This window comes from Diuraphis noxia, unplaced genomic scaffold, assembly GCF_037042655.1.
Source record: "Diuraphis noxia isolate RWA-SAM2 unplaced genomic scaffold, SU_Dnox_SAM2 contig0001, whole genome shotgun sequence".
Classification (NCBI taxonomy): Eukaryota; Metazoa; Arthropoda; class Insecta; order Hemiptera; family Aphididae; genus Diuraphis; species Diuraphis noxia.
Genome location: NW_028301711.1, coordinates 78,265,557 through 78,279,308, shown reverse-complemented (window position 1 = coordinate 78,279,308; position 13,752 = coordinate 78,265,557). Strand labels below are relative to the sequence as shown.

Genomic DNA, 13,752 nt, shown 5'->3' with positions numbered 1-13,752 from the left:
AAAAGTGTTGAGGGCGTGGAAAATTTTCGGAGTCATTGAAGTTTGAACTGGACGAATTGACCGGCTGGCGAAAAATGTCACTGTCTGTTTACTTCAATCTAACTTAATGCATAAAAAAAACCGGGCAATGTAGATGCAGTCTGTTTGGACCCTAAAGTTTTTATGGTAATAAATAATATCAATTTGTTTTATCTTTGTATAGTATATACATGGCGCTTCTATAGCTTCGGTCGGACCCGGCATGCAAGGAGACCAAACGACAGGATTATTCTAGTATAGTCGTTATATACTATATAATATAGTATAGGTCGTTTCCCAGACGTTTCATTATCGCGTACCATTGTAATACGTCTTATAACTAGAACTATTTTTATCAACAATGTTCGAATATTACTTCTAAATACACTATATTATTTTTTACTGCATAAACCAAATTAGTACTTATTACCAGCTCCAAACTATCGTAGCTCGCAGATGACAGCCTACGTTTTAAATTGTTACTGTTAGTACTGTTGGTAGTGTTAGCTATATAAACATTTCAGTCATGGTGTGTCGCGGTTCTTCAATACCTATTAATATTATATTTTTTTCTTTGTTGTCATTGGAGCAAAAATTTGCAATTAAAAATGAAGGTAGGCCAAAACCAAATTTAATTATTGTCAAAGAATCAAAAGGTAATGATAGAACATTTAAGAGAAATTTTAACATCGAAACGTATGACAAAAACGATTGGATATGTGGTTGTGGCATAACTAATAAGCTGTTTTGTTTTCCTTGTGTAATTTTTAGTCGGTTCAATGAAATAAGTTGGAGTAAATTAGGTATTGATGATTAAAGTCATTTATCAGCGAAAATAAAATCCCACGAAAAAACCCAAACTCACATAAATGCTTAGTTAAGTTTAAAGTTGTTAGAAAAACAGGATATTCGTCAACAGTTAAATAGCGCATTTCGTTTAAATATTCAAAAGTTTAACGAGCAAGTAAGATAAAATCAATACATTTTGTCTAAAATTATTGATTGCATACGATTATGTGGTGCGTTTTAACTTGCTTTATGTGGTCATGACGAATCAGCTGATTCATTAAATCCGGGAGTATTTAAAGGTCTTATCAATTTTACTGCAAAATTATATTATGCACTTAAAACTCATTTGGAAAAAGCTACTGTCTTTAAGTGTATTTCAAAAAAAATTCAAAATGAAATTTTAAAATTCTTTTCAAATGTCTATTTGTTTCGATATCTTCTTACAGATGGATCACCTGTTGAACGATTTTGGGGCTTCTTTAATCCAACTGGTCACGATGCTAAATGATTGTCTGAATGTATTAAATCTACCCTTCAAGATGTCTTAAACGATAAAAATAAATAAATTACACAAAGTTATGATGGTGCTAATGTCATGATTGAACATATATCCGAGGTTCAAACTTTTATAAAATCCGATAATCCAAATGCACATTACGTCCACTGTTACGCCCATCAATTAAATCTAATATTATGAAAGCTGCTTCTTGTAAAAGTATAGAGACGCGTATATTTTTTTCTAATCTAACGCTCATAACGAATTTTTTTACCCGTTCTCCTCAAAAGCAATTAGCAGCAGGAATTTTGTTTTCAATAACTACCTATATTATTATAGTTGTCTAACTGCTTTAATCCTATATTAATGTTGATTTGTAACATATTATATACTATAATACACAAGTAGTACTAATGTAATAATATAATATAATACACAGTCGGTCTTGACTCTTGACGATAACAATATTTTATAATATGCTTTAATCTAACCTTTATAGGTATACTTACTTACGACAAATATGTCAACTTTATTTGATGCATAAGAATTTTTATGTTTGAAAATGTACATATAATATTTATAATGTAAACATCTAATATTCTAAAAATTCAATACGACTGAATACAATTACAATTCTAACAATTTTTATAATTTGTACAAATTTTTATGATTTTTATTTATATTTTTGTGAGAATATATAAATAGTTATTTACAATGACATAACTTTATTCTAATATTGATAAAATATAAGGTACACTTAATAATTGTATAGTTATACAAAAATATTAAATATATAGTAATCAATAGATTTATTTTGATTTGTAGGCCTAAAAAATATATAGTATAGCTAATTATAAAAATAAAAATATCAAATAGGTAATAAGTATAATTGGTATTTATTACCATATGTTGATAGAAAGAAAATACATTTGACGAACTCAATAAATGTAAAGTGGAGTCATGGTAATCATTATAAATAAAGGGTTACTACTGTTTTAAATGTCTTGCACCTGTAGGCTGTGGTATGATTGTTGCCGCGTCAACGCAAAACCAATATTAGTGCGTTTATCATTGATATACATAACAACACGGCGGCGACTTGTCTGTCTTCCTCTCCCTCTTTTTCGTCCCCAACCTTCCTGTCCATACACCACTCCGTCGTTAATTGTTTTAATTATTATCATTGTTTTTTTTTTTATTTATTCTCTTTGTGTTATACGCTATCAATGTACAATTATTGTTCGGCTCTTTCCGTATCAATTATGATAATTATTATTATCGTTGTTATTAATTATTACTCTGGGAGAAAATCGTCATCGCTTAAATTTTGTAATATATCATCGCAGTGTATTTTTTAAGCTAGTTAACTGGGCGACACTAATGTCGCCCAGTGAAAATATTTTGTTACCTAGTAGATAGTATTTTTAAAGACTGGGCGACACAATTTATAAAAGATGAAATTTTATTATATGTAAAAAAAAAAAAAATTAAGTACCTAATAATTGCAATGAATGTGTAGGTTATAGATATTACAATAATGTGAAATGTTCATATTATTATCGTATTCGTCAATCGATATTAAACACAAAACGCATTTATCATTGTAGATATGAGAAAATAAGTTATAATAATATTGTTATACATTAATTATAAATTATAATGTATAGCAATAAGCGTAAAATTCCAATGTGTGTAAAAATAGTCGCCGATAACGATTCACGAGACGACTCCGACGCGCGACGGTTCACGATATTGATAGTTTTTATTGATATTTGATAGTTATTCCGCATCCGCATATTATTTTGTTTTTCACTGTGACTGTAACGACGTCGCAATAACAAGGATTTCTGTATTTTTATTCTGATCAACTATTAACTCATAGTTAACAAGTCAAGAGATTACTGGTAAGTACCTTAATAACTCAATAGCATCTTGTGGTGTTTAAAGTGGGTGGTGTACTGATGTGCAATTCTTGTTAAGAAGTTATTAAAAAAAAATAATAAGCCCACCTAAAATATTATTATAGTACTATTTACGGGTATATAAGCGAACAAAGATTTATTTTTTTAAATTAATACAATATTATACAATAAATTATTATAACTAAGCTTAAATTTTATAAAAATCGAAAATTCATTTTTACCTACTATTTTATCTGTTGTAATTTATGTGGTGTGCGACGTGCGTACACGTCTTGCACACCTAGGCACGAGTAGTCACTGTTAAATGATTAGCAGACACTAAACTGTTATGACTTATGAGTTATGAGAATTGCACAACAGTTATCTACCTATATTATATTTTGCTGTGTATTTTTCTAAATTGTGTTTCTTGTTTAACTTATGTCTTATTCTATAATAATAATTATATCAACTGTGATTACCAAACCCTTATTTTTAGCATTAAATGGTAATATGAATAATTATAATTATTATAAAATACATTTTATTTCATAGTTTTAAGATGATTTATACAATATATATTTAATAATATAAAATCATAATTAAATTAATTAAAATCATTCTTAAAAGAGTGTGGTATACAACATACATTTTATAAGCAATTGTTAATTCTTAATTATTTAATTATTACATTTTAGCATAATTCAAATCAAAACCACTATGGCCAAACGCATTACAGATTTTTTTGGAGTATCCTCAAAAAAACAAAAATCTTCTACGAGTAATTCAGAATCTTATATTTTATCTCAAAATATAAATTTACCTGACAAAGCTTCGAATTCTAATACTTCTTTTACAAATCAAGTAGATGATAGTGTTGATTGTTCTTTGCCGACTTTATCGTCTTCAATTACTACAACTGAGATTCCACTTAATGTTTCAAATTCGACCAGTGTTAATTCAGAATGGTACAAGGGGTCCAAGTTAGATGCGAATTGGTTAATTCAAACATTTGATTTTTTGAAGAAAGTAAAATTAGGAAAACGATCAGGTATTCAATGTATTTTATGTTTTAATCAAATTTCGGAAGCCAAAAAGTTGTCTCGCAATGGACAAGTTCCAATAGCTGATGGGGTAAGATGTGATGGAAAAAAAGAGCTCATGAGAATTATAGACCATTTAAATAGTGACGCTCATAATGCTGCTTGTTGTGCAGAACAAACTCAGACACTTTGGATGTCACAATCAAATAAACATCCTTGGGTAAAGCTTTTAAAATCTCACGAGTCGGAAGTTGTTACCAATTTAATTGAGTTAGCTATTGATGTTCATAATGACAGTAGAGTTATGACCTTATCTGCGAATTCCTGGCCATCTAGGTCACTCTCTAAAATACATTCTAACGCTCAAATTGCAACCTATCGTGAACATGGTTTAGACTCAAATTTTGTTAGTTTTAATCCTTCTAAAGCTGTTTTACATTATAAAGATCCAAACATCTATCGTGAAATGCTAGATATAATTGCGGAAATTGTTATGGAATCTGTATCAGAAGATTTGAAAAAGTCTATTTGTTTCTCTATTCAAATCGACGGATCAGTTGATAAATATTCAGTTGACAATAAGTTTATCACCGCTCGCTATTTAGATGAAACAAATGCTATCAAAAACGTTTTCTTAGGTGAAAGTCATTCAAGCAAACGTGGTGCAGAAGGGTTACTTGATTGTATTTTAAGCACTTTAAAAAAACTTGGTTTAGAAAATATATCCAAAGAAAAGTTACTCGGCTTAACAACTGACGGAGAAAGTGCCAATACAGGAAAAAAGAGCGGTCTTAAAATTGTTAGATGATCAAATACCTGACAACAGCGATGAAATAAATTATGATGATAACACTACTAAGAACCAAAGAAAAGTTCCGAATGCATATGTTTCTACGAAACGCTGTGTAACCAGCGTAAGAACTGAAATAGTAAAAAGCGCAAAAGAATTTTTAAGTAATCGACTTGCCGATGATCAATCAAGTATTATACAACGATTTAAAACTTTTTTGAATGCACGAAATCCTCAAGATACAATCAACGCGATAAGATGTGATATTGAAGGCATTTTCGGAAATGAAAATGTATCAACGTTTTGTGACGAAATTATTGGTTTATATGCAACAGATAAACTTCCGTGTCCTATAAACATTACAGATCCAACGGGTAAATTATATTATTATTTAAAAATAAGCAGCTCTACGATATTTTTTGCAAAACTAATACAAGCATATGCCACTATAACACCACATAGTTGTGGACCAGAACGTGCTGTATCCTGTCACACTATATTAAAAAGCAACAAACAGTCTTGCTATTCAAGAGATGCAATTAATAGTAGAATGTATATTGCTCTAAACAGCACTGGGACAGCAAATTTTGATCCAAGGCCAGCAGTGGCCAAATTTTTAAGAACAAAGGAAAGACGTTACAATCTTCCTGACCAAGAATGTTATAAAAATCGGCCATTCGTAAAAAAATTTTTTGAAAAATAGTAATATTGCTAAGTCTAAACATAATTTTGTAATATGTTTTTCAATTTATATAATAAACAAGTAATCATTATACAAATATTTATAATTAGATTATATAGGTAATTAAATATTTTGTATTATATCTTTCTTAAAATTACATTATCTTTTTTTAAATAAATTATGACTTCTTTATAAATTTTACCTACCATTTACTTCTAACATTAAGATTTATTTATAATAATTATGAGGGATGAACATGTCACATGAAATAATTACTTACTATAATTGACTATTTATTATGAGGAAATTGTATTTGTCGCCCAGTCAAAATTTCTTAAAAAATGCACTGTATCATCGTATGTTTTTGTCGCAAGTTAAATTGTATTAGGTCAATGCGACTGAAATAGTATATTAGTATAATGTTTCCTTGTGTGTCATTGTGACAGAATTTTATATATTATAGTTTTTGTCGCAATTTAAATTGTATTAGGTCAATGCGACTGAAATAGTGTATTATTATAACGTTTCCTTGTGTGTCATTGTGACAGAATTTTGTATATTATATATTTATATATCTCGAGGAAAGACATCACCGGGTTTATCTTACTGATACAATAAATATCATACACAACGAATTGTGCACGTGAGTTATATTTATTCATGTGAATTATTTGTATTTCTTCGTCATTGAGACATACACCGATCGTCGGTGTTCATCCACAAATTCGAAGTCGACAAGGGGTGTTTGTTGCGTAAGACCGCCAGTACCCGCTGTGGTATGTGAGAGGCCGCCCAGGTCTTCGAGTCCATCTACCGAGTCTACCGCATCCGTTCCAGAGTCAAGTGTGCTCACTGCGTAAGACCGCCAGTACCCTCCGTGGTATGTGAGAGGCCGCCCAGGTCGTCAAGTCCATCTCCAGTGTCCTGTCCATTAACATCACGCATCATCATCATATTAAATTTAAGTCTAGTTTTAAGTCATAGTCCATTATATGTGCGCTCGGTGGTCATTGCACCAAACCGATTTCGACCACCGAGATTCCCCCCCTAGTTTAACTAAACTCATCTTCCCGACTCCCGTGCATAAACTCAACGTCCTTATCCCCATAGAAATAATTGTACCCTTCCTGTGAGTCGTCGTCGTATCCAGTGCTGCCTACGTCATCAGTACCAGGCAGTGTACATTGAGTTGCCTATATTCAATACACAAGGCGTCTTAGTATACTAATTGTCTTCTGATAGATATCAGATCTTGTCCTGTCATCGTCAGCATTATTATTATCAATACTATCGTAACAAGCCCAGCGGGCAACAATGATTTTTATTTTTAATTCTAGCTTTTGTTAAATTCAACCATTTTCCAATCATAGATGTTATCACCTTTTATGTTTTGATATTCAGATCGTTTTGTAGCATTTACATTTTTATTAATACTATTTATCAATTACCAGTTAAAGATTCAAAATATAAATTACTAAATTAAAGATAATTTCATAAAGATTTTTATATAGGTGATCTTTCTGGGTGTAGAAGTTATATATAGCCTACATATATTACGCTTGCAGTAGCTCATCGTCAAGCCTACCTGATATAGGTGTACTGCTTGCACATTGTTCATGGATTTCCTACTTAAATTAATACATTTATCGTGAATCGATTTTCATTTGAGGTGACTAGCTGTGACTTGATAATAATTATAGATAATAAATAATAATAATAATAAGATAATAATAACTAGACACTCAAACCAAATTTTTGGTTGCACAGGATCTGCAATGAAATATAATCAATCCGCCATATGAATATACATTTACAAAAAATAAAATAAAATCATAAAAAGTTGTACAATAATTGTATTTGACAAAGACTTAAATATTGAAAAAATTAAATTATCATGTTTTAGAAAGTTACATTATTTCTAGTACTTGTATATAAATTGTATATTGCTACACACGGGCAATTTAAAATATGAACTTAATGCCTAAAGGCAGGATTAATCTAGCCCCGACTCGGGACCGTACTGGCTACCTTTAAGGGGAGTGGGAAAAATATATTTATAGGGTGCTAACTATAATTTCATAAATTCACTTCAAAAGAAAAATGGGTGTCTATAATGTCTACCCATTATTGTTTAATTTAGTAACTTGAAAATAACATCATAAGATGATAAACACAGATAATGATTTATTCTGCGATTATTAACAAAATTCCAATCAATATATGTTTCATTGTAAAACAGACTCATAACTAAGAAAGTAAATTGTACACTTACTTTTAAAATTGAATTTAAAGTGCTCTAATATACCGAAAGGTTAAACTACATGATATACATAAACGCAAGTGCGTGTCCGCCACAGTTAATTGATAATATTTAAATAGTATAAATAATATTTAAAATAATTTTTCATTTATTTCACATTAATACATGATAAAAATAACAAACTTATTAAAGTATATTACTAGGTGATTGTGTATGATTTGAATGTATGATTATGTATTAATCGCCGCATTTTAAAAATGTATTAATCTTAAAAGTTAATTAATTAATAAATGTGGCTTTTAAGCGTCAAGTGTCAATAATAATATTGGAAATACATGATTTAATTTAAGAGCGCTTTCCCGAAATTAAACTGTTGCGATATTTTTATTAGTAATATTTTATATTTATTTATAGGAAGAGGATGCGGAGTTGAAGCCCTTGTGAGCACTTTAAATTTGATTGTTATAGCCCCTTAAAAATTTAACCAAATGTCTACTTATAGTATTAGTGTATATCATTATAGTTACGAGAAGATGTCCAACATTTGCTAACTATCATTTGTCTCCATAGTCTGTAATCTATATAGATAGGCTATAATACATAGTTCGGTGAAAATGCGTTTTTTGCCTTTAAAAGAAATTCCATCATTCAATATTTTAAGACATAGAAGTTTCATTTAAGGGCACATCATGTAATTCTGTCCATATTTAATCAAAAAGACAACCAAAAATCATGTGTTTACAATATTATTTCTACGCTCATTTTTAAGGATCGGCCATAACAATGATCCCCTTCCACTTCCCTTAGCGCTACGTATTATTTTTTGTGCGCCCAACGGTCAACCATCAGTATCAGGATCCGGGACAGTCTCGTTCATTCAGTGTTTCTAAGCTGTTGTATGATTTTCATGCTGTGGCTTTTAATCTCTGACTTATTTCGAAGTAATTATTTTTTATTTTTTTTGTTATATTTAAAGGTTCCTTAAGGTATTGCAATATAATATCAATTTTTTTATTTTGTTGGTGATTGTTATTTGGCGTTAATTAATATTGATAATTTTTAGATCGCAGTTCTAACCACTCGACTGCCGAGAACACGTTATATCGTCGTGATATAGATTTGCTGTAAAAAAGTATATTGCGAAAAAAAACGAAAAGTAAAGATCAATTGGCAACCAGACGGCCTGCAATAAATATAATTATCGAGGTAAGTTCATATAAGTTTATTATACAATTTATACCTACTTCATGTTATTATTATTTCTATTATGTTATTGGCCGTATAGTTATTTAGTCGTATATAGTATATCTATCGTCTTTATCTCCCCGTTGTATTTTTGATTTCCTGAGAACAATTTTTTTTTAATTGTTATTTGATTTAAATTTTTGATTCAATGGTTTTAAATAAGCTTTAATTGTTTTTTGTGTGTTTGTCATAAGAATAAAAATCTTAAACTTTAAAGGTGGTTTTGAAGTATACATTGAATCTATAATTAGTACTCGAGGAGAGAAAACACAAAGTACTTTTAAAAATAATCGGGAAAAGTTTTAATTATCGTGACTAGCTTGTACTAACACTTTCTATACCAAATGATTACAAATATATAAATATATCAATATTATTATATTATATACATATATTATATATATCAATAAAAATATTCGTTTATATATTTTTAATATTTTTTGGTCAGTACAGTGTGAACTTGCATTTTCTATATAAATATTCAATTTTGTCATAGTATTTTTTTTTTTAAATCCGCTTTTCAATGTTACTATCATTAATTAAGCTTGCATTAACTTAAATGACTTAATTTGAAGATCTGAGAGTTGAGTAGAATATATACTTATTAATTTACTCGTTAGTTTTTTACATTATATTATCAAAACTTAACCGATCTTCAATTTTGGAATAGTGTATTATTGTTTAAACATTGCTTAAAACCTATTTTATATTTCCCCAAAAAATTTCTCAGCTTTGAGATTTATGACCTACATGAGTCTAAAATTATGTTTAATTTTTTATTTATTTATAAATTTGTGGTGTATTTTATTATCGTATTTAGGTAGACACATATTTAATTTTTAACATACGTATAAAAAAAATGGTCTGCCCAGTACAATAAACTGTAGTGGTATACCACCTACTGATAATATTGTTACCACACAAAATGGACCTTTTTATCCCTAGAAAATAATTCCAAAAAAAATTACGTATATAATGCGAGTATATATTTCCAAATCCCTGTATACGTTACAAATGCTTTTATCATGTGTTAAGGTGTTAGTACTATGTGTCTAAGACGATTTATTATCCAGATTAATGTTTTGTGTTCATGTGTCTGCGGGGCTCCATATATTGGTTTCTTATCCGAGGAGAATATTCTCTATTGTTATACGTATTCACGGGCTACGAATACTATCTTGTGCGTAACGTTTACGTACTTCACAATGCACAATTACTTCTGCCTGTATCTTTTTAGTATTATTAAAAAAATACAAATAAACCTATGCTACAATGATTTTAAGAACCGATGATTTTATTGATTTTACAATGGAGTGTGTTTTTTTTCATCTATCATATCCTTATGAATTAAGTAAAAATTCATAAATCATCAAGTTTAATTATGATATTCGATAGCATAAATCGTATATTTTTATTACTTTGTTAGTAGAAAGTAAATCGATTTTTTTTTCTAAAAATGTCAATCATTTTTTATTTCGTTGGGTAAAAAAGCGTAAAAACAACGAAAAGGTGCAAATAATATTGAGTTAGAAATTCACAAAATTTATCTTTTTAAATCTGGTTTACACCACATGTCATGTCATGAAGTACCATCAATGATGGCCTCTTCAGTTAAGTCGCCTATCTGAACTTATGTAAATAATTGTAATTGTAATTTAACTTATTGTTTGTTACTTTATCTCTATTATTTTATCTCTTCTATCAAATTCTTAAATCATTTGTGCTTATTGTAAATAATTATTCTACAGATTGTACAATTTTCTAGTTTAAAAAAAAAATCTAATTTTAAAATTCAATACGAGATTCTTCATAGTTCATATTAAGTTTACCCACTTTTATCAAATAAAAAATGTCTACCGGAAAGTTAAATTTTATTTGAATTCCAACATTGGATATTCATTCAATTTCTCTTGTATCAATATTCTTATATTTTGTTGTTAATCAAAAACAAATATCTCAATAAACTTTAAATTTAAACCATATTTTTATTTTATCAATTCCTGTACTTCATAACATTTTCAAAACATTTCAACAATTTTTAAGTTATGTTTAGCTATTTGAAATTTTTCGTTTTCTTATGTTTTTTATTCTATAAATGTCGATCAAATTTTATTCATTGGGTTAAAAAAAACTTGAAAATGTATTACAAAATTTTCTAAAAGTTGATATAATAGAAGTTGGAAAATATTAAAAATACATAGGCACATTTCTTTTTTTTATATAGCCGTTTAAAGTTAAAATTTCGACAAAATTTATTTAATAGAAAATTTACAAATTATTTAATTATTAAAAATGTATAAAACGTTTTACCTGTATATAAATAAGGATTGAAAATTTAAAATAAGGTTTCACGCAAGTAGCTAATTCTGACACACAAAAAATCTAAAAACAATACAAACAGTTTTTTTTATAGTTATTTTAAGTTCAAATTTGAATGAAATTACATTATATTAAATAAACAAGAATAATAATCTAAGTTAAATTGTTGTCATTTAAATATAATATTTGTTGGTAGCTACTTATATTGTCTAGAGTATAGATTATAGGTACCTTATATTCTAATGTTAATAGTTATTGTCGTTAACTTATTTTAATATATACTGTGAATGACTGAGTGAGTCGGCTACATTTATAATGAATCTAATTTAATTGATTTGGAATTTATTTTATAGATACTTAATTTTTTTTTTTAAATTATAATATTATAATGAATATGGTATAAAAACCCTAGACTGACCTAACCTAACCTAACCGTAACTGAATGCCGAAATGGTCTACACTCTTCACATATATTATGACAATTATACATCATGTCTGTAACTCTACACATAAACAAACGTATATTTCTTCATGTCATGTAAGCCATATAGGAAAATATACACATTGGCCCAGCAAGGATAGGTCAATCATCATTTGTAGGCCACACATTGGACTGATGCCAAAAATATGTATGTTTTTGTTTCGTCTGACATGTTTCTAGAAAACTAGAAACATTAACATGGTTTATGAAACCATATTTATTTTATTTTATTACAAACCCTTATCGTACTATAATTATCAAAAAACAAATTAAAAATTTATTTTTAACATTTAATTATAATATTATCCAAATATCGCTAGTTCATAAACAAGCCCCCATAAAATTCACAATCTATACGACTATACCTCATATACTGAGGCTTTCATTTTCTTGTGGCACATATTTATTATATTTTATAACCTTGCCGCTCTGTACCTACACGATATAAGTAACTGTGAATTAAACATACATAATACAGTGTTTGAAGCTGTGAAAAAGTTAGTAATTGTATTTCAATTGGTTCTTTGCGCCACTTATTATAATAGTAGTTACCACTTTTAGTTATTTACTTATAAAATCCATAACAAAGAAATCATTGAATTAATATTAATTTCGCCTAATTAAAGATATATCGATTTATTAATCATCATATTTATTCGAAAATTTATAAATAAGTACCTGATATAATTCGCTCTGTTATTTAATTTGTTGAATGACTTAACCAATGAAAAATCATTGCATACGAAAAACTAAAATACGATTTACACACATCATTTAAGTATATTATATATCATTATAAGTTATTAGCTTTTCTTTTAGGTTTGTTGAAATAATTTCAGCCATAAATATAGCATATTATTTTGGTACGTATTATAATATACCTGATATGTTATTTATATCTATATTACGGTTATTATAGTCAATGTACCACGAAATTGTAAACAATGATGTGAATACGTTCATGCATTAAGCCTTAATGATTAAGGTATTAAAACCACGTATAATAATTTTGTCATTTTAATTACAACCAACTAAATGTATTCATACAAATATCGATTTAGTAACATTTTTTATTATATAAGCTATTAAAATAGTGTTTAAACTAAATTATGTTATACAACTGTATTCATTCATTTCAAATGTTTTGTTTAAATGAAAAAAAAATACAGCAATAAAAATGATCAGTCTACGCGACTGCCGATTGTAGGTACCTATATCACACTGAACAATCAAAATATACAATTGAAATAAATAGGTAAGAGGTAACCAAAACAGAATGTATTTAAAAGTTAGTCATATTTTAACATTTTTTGAATTGAAATATCACATGAAACAAAATTATGCATTTTTACATAAAATAAATCTGAAACAAATATAAAACTCACAAATGAAGGGCAAATATGAAATAACTAACAAACTAGAAAGTAATGTTTTATTTCCATAAATATTATTAATATTGTAACTCACTTCGTACTAACTAATACTTTTTTTCACGAAATTATATTCGGTTTAACATTGATTAGTTGTAATTAGGTAGTAAAAGGAACAATAGACAATAGTACAATATTTTTTTTTTTTTTTTGAGTTTGTTGAGATTTCTATTTTTAGACCTATAAAATACATTAAAACGTTATTAATAGTATAAAACTATTCAACTAAATTTTCTTAAAGTATATTCAAAAGACAAATATAAAAAATTTTGGCTAATCTACTTGATAATGTCACGTC

The 13,752-nt window shown here is 28.1% G+C and overlaps 1 protein-coding gene across 1 annotated transcript in view; it reads left to right on the top strand.

Annotated features, from left to right (window-relative positions):
- Nucleotides 1–5: 5 nt before the first annotated feature.
- LOC149061888 (cytokine receptor-like) overlaps nt 6–13,752 on the top strand; it is a 46,095-nt gene continuing 32,348 nt past the window's right edge. Inside the window, exons 1-4 of the mRNA XM_089215138.1 lie at nt 6–165; nt 8,394–8,670; nt 8,749–8,920; nt 9,043–9,185. The gene's annotated coding sequence lies outside the window, so the exon portion shown is untranslated. The remainder of the gene's footprint in view (nt 166–8,393; nt 8,671–8,748; nt 8,921–9,042; nt 9,186–13,752) is intronic.